Genomic DNA, 6,000 nt, shown 5'->3' with positions numbered 1-6,000 from the left:
ATATAGATCCTGGGAGGAAATTACAAGCCTATAAGGCAGAGCTAGCAAATGGGCTTCAACATCTAATGTCAATTTCAGGTGTCTGCTGCCTGAATTGCTGTGTTGAGAAGTCTTTTGAGGATGGAGGTGGTGTTCTAGAATAGGGGTCACCAATCCCTAGGATCTGATGCCTGGTGACCTGAGATGGAGCTAGAGTAATAATAATAGAAATAAAGGGCACAATAAATGTATAACGCACTTGAATCATCCCGAGACCATCCCCTTCCACCCGGGTCCGTGGAAAAATTGTCTTCCACAAAACTGGTCTGGTGCCCAAAGGGCTGGGGACCGCTGCTCTAGTGTATGTATGTGCTTCTGTGCTGCGATCTAAAAGCAGTGACTCCCCTGGGCAGCCAGAGGTGGGGCTTATTAGCCAGCTGTGTTCCCCTCTTGGGGTCTTACATGTGGTTCAAGGCAAGTAGGGTTACCATTGGGGTCCTACAAGCTCTTATCTGCACACAAGCTTCTCACTGTGCATCTGCTTTGTTCTCTCTCTGAAAACCACTGCTCCTGGCTCCTCTGCCCCCACCCCTGGAGACTCACCTACCGCCACTGGACCCTCGACTCCACCACCCCACCAGGAATAACCTGAGTCACCTTTGTGTCACTTCCTCCAAATTCCAAATTTCAAGCTAGAGCCTGACAGTTGGGGTACTCAGACCAAAGGGCTACACACCGGCTGTGGGCAGAGGCGGGGTTCTCAGAGGAGAGGACCTTGGGTTCCAGAGACACCTTCCAAAGGTGTCCACCGCAGTCTGTGTGTCTGCTGTACTCTGTGAGGTGGAGGGCACGTGAGAAGATGCCAGGTGCCATCCAGCTTTGAAACTGCTGTCACAGGACAGAGTAAGGAGCCAAGTTGAGGACAGGAAAGTCTGAAGGTATGGCTAAGGCTAGATTACCTAGGAACCTCAGCCATAACCTCAGACTTCCCAGCTCTCACCCTGGTTCCTTACTCTGTCCTGTGATAGCAGTTTTGAAGCTGGTTGGCTTGAAACTCAAACTTAACATTAGAAAAAGTAAGACCATGGCATCTGATACCATCACTTCATAGGAAATAGAAGGGAAGAAGTGCAAACAGTGGCAGATTTTATTTTCCCGGGCTTCACTGCAGACAGTGACTGCAGCCATGAAACCAAAAGATGCTTGCTCCTTGGAAGAAAAGCTATGACAATCCTAGACAACGTATTAAAAAGCAGAGACATCACTTTGCCAACAAAGGTTTGTATAGTCAAAGCTATGGTTTTTCCAGTAGTCATGTATGGATGTGAGAGTTGGACCATAAAAAAAGCTGAGCCTGGAAGAATTTATGCTTTCGAATTGTGCTGATGGAGAAGACTCTTGAGAGTTTCTTGGACGGTAAGGAGATCAAAAGAGGCAATCCTAAAGAAAATAAACCCTGAATATTCATTGAAAGGACTGATGCTGAAGCTGACGCTCCAACACTTTGGCCACCTGATGCGAAGAGCTGACTCTTCAGCTCCTTGGAAAAGACTCTGATGCTGGGAAGGATGGAAGGCAAAAGGAGAAGGGGGTGACTGAGGATGAAGATGGTTAGATAGCATCACTGACTCAATGGACATGAATTTGAACAAACTCTGGGAGACAATGGAGGACAGAGGGGCCCAACAATCTATAGTTCATGGGGTTGCAAAGAGCCAGACACAACTTAGTGACAGAAAAACAGTATCTAGGAATAGGCAAGGACTTCCCTGGTGGTCCAGTGATTAAGACTCCGCACTTCCCCTGCAGGGGGCACTGGTTCAATCCCTGGTTGGGGAAGTAAAATCTCACATGCCATTTCGTATAGCCAAAGAAAATACCTAGGAATAGGCAAAGTGGTGCAGGGTGGGGGGTGGGGGTAAGTTTGCTGACGCTGGTAGGGACTTGTCTACATGCAACAGGCCTGGGACCAAAATGCAGGAGAACTAGGAAGAACTGAAGTCACAGAAATAAACCAGGATGACCTGAGAATAGATTCCAACAGCAAAGACTAGATTTCCAAAAAACAGTCCTGGAGCTGGGGAGGCAAACCAGGCACAGGATGGAAATCTAAGATCATAGACCAGGTGGTCAAGAAATTAGACACTGGAGAGAGCAACAAAACAGGGCAAAAAGATGGGTTGGATTTGCTGAAGCTCATGTAAGACTGCCATTTTTTATGTCTATTCATTGTCGGAGATGTCCTTACACATCCAATGAATTACCCAGTTGAGCACCAGTCTGTGAAGCAACGAAGGTATCAGAAATGGATGGGTTATAGCACCTCTCCACGGAGCTTGGCATAATGAGCCTAATATTCAAGGATGAATAATTTCCTTTTGCCTGATTTTCCAAATCTTTGCTTAGAGGGCTCCTCATGTTCGCCCTAATTGGCCAGGTGGAGGAGGCAAAGCTGGGATGGTGAAGATAACCTGAGGCGCTGAGTGGACCTAAGGAGCGCCAAGCTTTGGGCAGGTACTTCAAGCCTGGGGGAAGGCATTTTTGGGTAGGGGGTAGTAGTGAGGATAAAGAGCAGAGACCAGTGCATGCACCCTCTGTAGGAATACAAGGCTCTCCAGTTACCAGGAAGAGAAGATTATCATCACAGCCTGAGAGATGGAGGCAGCAGCAGCAGAGGATTGACAGCAGGCAGGAGAGGTTTATTCCAAACACAACCATTTCCTGGCAGAATCAGATGTTCCAGGGTGAGAGGGTGTGGCCCTAGCTAAACTCCAAATGTACTGTAAACTGTATATCAGTCAAGTAATTGTAAGTATTAATAAACAAATTTTGTGTTTCACTTTTGAAAGGACTTAACACATTTCACTCATTTATTTCAAGCTTTCCCCTTTGTCTGACAGATTCACCCAGGGACCCCATGGTTTGGGCTCCTTATGACTCCTGAACCCTTAACCCATAAGGTTAATGCATAGCAGATCTCCCTGCCCTGTGGGAGGCTGTGCTTCTTCATTTGTCCTTTTCACAAACGAACAGAAATCACTTGAAAGCAACTTCTATTAAACCAAACTCAGTGAGACTTGAGGTTCTTTGTCCTGCTTGTTTTTTGTTTTGTGTGTGTGTGTGTGTATTTATTTTTAGCTGCGCTGGGTCTTCATTGCTATGTGCAGGATTTCTCTAGTTGTAGGAAGCAGAAACTAGATTTCTCTAGTTGTAGGAGCTTCCCTTGTGGCTCAGCTGTTAAAGACTCCGCCGGCAATGCAGGAGACCTAGGTTCAATCCTTAGGTCTGATATTCCTCAGTCAAGGAAGATCCCCTGGAGAAGGGAAAGGCTACCCACTCCAGTATTCTGGCCTGGAGAATTCCATGGACTGTATAGTCCATGGGGTCGCAGAGAGTCCACAGAACTGAGCAACTTTCACTTTTAGGGAGCAGGAGCTCCTCTTCCTTACAGGTACAGTCTTCTCTCTGCAGTGGCTTCTTCTAGTGCAGCTTGTGGGCCCGAGGGCTCAGTAGTTGTGATGCTCAGGCTTAGCTGCTTCACAGCATGTGGGGGTTTTCCTGGAGCAGGGACTGAAGCTGGGTCCCCTGCATTGGCAGTTGGATTCTTAACCCCTGGACCACCAAAAAAGTCCTGTCCCATTTGTTTTAAATATGCCTAGAAATAAATGAGCCACTGAGTTTAAGGTTGAAAAGTCTGCAAGAATATTCACAGACTGAAGCTTGATGTTAAGATGAATATTCCAGAAAAAAAAAACAGGGAATGAGGTTTAAAAAAATAAAATAAAAATGATGGTTAAGGGATGAAAACAAGGATGAGTGAATGTAACAAAACATGGAGAGATTTTGACACCCTTGCCCACCTTTAAAACTCCATACAGAATATTTTCAAAGCCACCTCACCCCTTATAGAGTTGACTTTAGTATTTTAGAATTGATTTTAGCATATTTTAACTAGTATTTTAGAATTGATTTTATGAAGCTGAGAGGTGTTTTTTTGGTTTTGAAGATGAGTTTAGGACAAAGATATAATCTCTATTTTATATAGAAGTTTAGAAAAGTAACAGTTCAAGGAATTTATTTTCTAGTTAAAAAAAAGTTAAATGTTAAGTTTCATGACATGTTTATTTATTCATTTATTTATTTTGGCCAAAGAGGCAGGGAGGCTCTTAGATCCTGGATTAGGGATGGAACCTCCTGCCTTCTGCAGTGGAAGTGCAGTCTTAACCAGTGGACCACCATGGTTGGTGAACCAACATGAAATTTTTAATGCCCATGACACTCAAGAGCAAATGAGGGTTTGGTAGCTAAATCTAATATTAAAGCACCTTTTAGTTAATGTAAATGTCTAAGCCTATCTTTGGTTCATCTAGTGAGCTGAAAAAACATTTTTTTCATACCCTTATATAGAGTTTCCTAAATTCCTAGAATACCAGAATACTGACACATATGATTGTATCATTTTGTGTATATCAAGGATGATTCTGAATTTCGCTAAAAACCACAAAGGAAACCAACAGTCCCAACATTAGTAGTTCTAATAACCTCACCAAAGAGGAAATACGAAGAGGAAGTTAATCTAAGAGTCTGACAGGGCAGTGATTTCAGCAGAAGAGACTCCGTGTTCAGCCCTTTCTGACACTGACTGACCCACATTTTAGAATTCCAGGTCCTTCTAGACACTCTCCCCTTTCCGTCTAGCGACCGGCTGCAAAATATAGGAGTCTTAGTTGCTGGGTGCTCTGCCTTCGTTGGCGCGGCAGCCTCAGTTTCCACAGCTGTCAAATGGGACAGTAATACCTGTCGCCCGCTCCGGCGACCCCCGGCCTCGCAGTTCCTCCGCTGGGACATCGCCAGCATCGCCTAAGAATACGCGGTCCCAAGATAAGCCCAAACCACCATTACCGGGAGAGTCGCCAATAGAACTCGGCTTCGGTCCCCTCTCCCGGCAAGGCTGGTTCGACCTACAGTCAACAGGAAGCTCCCGGGGCTGGGACAGGATCCCCGGGTCGGAAGGCGGCCAGACGCGAGCGTTTTTGGACGGCGATCAGGCGGGTGATGAGGTTGTTAGGAACGCCCCCCTGGCTCACGCGGCGCGACTGAGATTTTACTACCCACGATAAAGGGTGCGGAAGCCTAGTATCGAGGAGCCAAGAGCCAGCCCCCCAAACTCCCCGGTCCTCCCCCACGAAAACAAAGCCCTCGGCACTACACAGAGCGGGGCGAAGGGACGCGAGAAAGCGAGGGGGCGGGCAGCCCACCCCATCTCGCGCGGCAGCCGCGGGGTCCCCGAGCGGGGAGGGGGCGCTGTGGGCCTGCTCTCCGCGTGGAGAAAAGCCGCCTCCTCACGCCCCCTCAGCCTGAGCCGCCTCGGGAAGCCGCCCCGGGCCCCGCCGCCATGTTGGGTCGGGATTAGCGACTCGGTCTCGCCGCAGACGGCGACCGCGGGAGGGGCGGCCCGCCCCCCGAGGGGGCGCGCGCGACGGCGGCGGCGGCGCCGGAAGGCGGGGTCGTCGGAGCCGGGCCGGGCGCGGCACGAGTTCCGGTGAGCGGGTGACCGCGCGCGCAGGTAGCCCCCGCCCCCGGGCCGGCATGGGGGGCGGGGCCGGGAGTGAGGGCGGGCCCCACGCGGGGAGAAGGTGGAGCGTGAGGCCGCGGGGTGGGGAGCCCGGGAATTCCCTCCTCCTCAAGTGGAGAGCCGGAGGCCGGCTGTGCCGTCGTCGCTGCCGCCCGGCGCCCGGGACGAGGAGGTGGAGGACGGGAGCGGGCGCCGCGGGCCTGGTCTCCGCCCGCCGCCCCCTCCCCGCCACCCTTCCCTGCTGCTGCGGCGACTCATGCGAGCGCGGCTGGAGCGCAGGTAAGGAGCCTGCGGCGGCCCCGCGGGTGGAGGCGGCCGACCCTGGCCCCGCAGCGCTAGGCCCAGCGCCCGGAGGCGCCGCCGCTCCCGCCCCCGCCGCTCCGAGTCGGGAAGTTCGGGGGAAACTTCTCCCCTCCCCCGGCCCGGCCGGCCCGGCGGGCGTGTCT

General features: G+C 50.6%; 1 protein-coding gene across 3 annotated transcripts in view; it reads left to right on the top strand.

The window, feature by feature from the left end:
* The first annotated feature begins 5,206 nt into the window (after positions 1-5,206).
* The window catches only part of YES1 (YES proto-oncogene 1, Src family tyrosine kinase), a 63,880-nt gene continuing 63,086 nt past the window's right edge, over positions 5,207-6,000 (top strand). The window contains exon 1 of one of the 3 annotated variants that reach the window (XM_070361503.1): positions 5,207-5,521. The gene's annotated coding sequence lies outside the window, so the exon portion shown is untranslated. Of the gene's footprint in view, positions 5,546-5,646; positions 5,834-6,000 lie in introns of those variants that run through there. The other 2 variants (XM_070361502.1, XM_070361501.1) reach the window with 2 other exon arrangements.

Source organism: Bos mutus, chromosome 24, assembly GCF_027580195.1.
Source record: "Bos mutus isolate GX-2022 chromosome 24, NWIPB_WYAK_1.1, whole genome shotgun sequence".
NCBI lineage: Eukaryota > Metazoa > Chordata > Mammalia > Artiodactyla > Bovidae > Bos > Bos mutus.
This window is presented reverse-complemented; position numbering and strand designations above follow the sequence as displayed.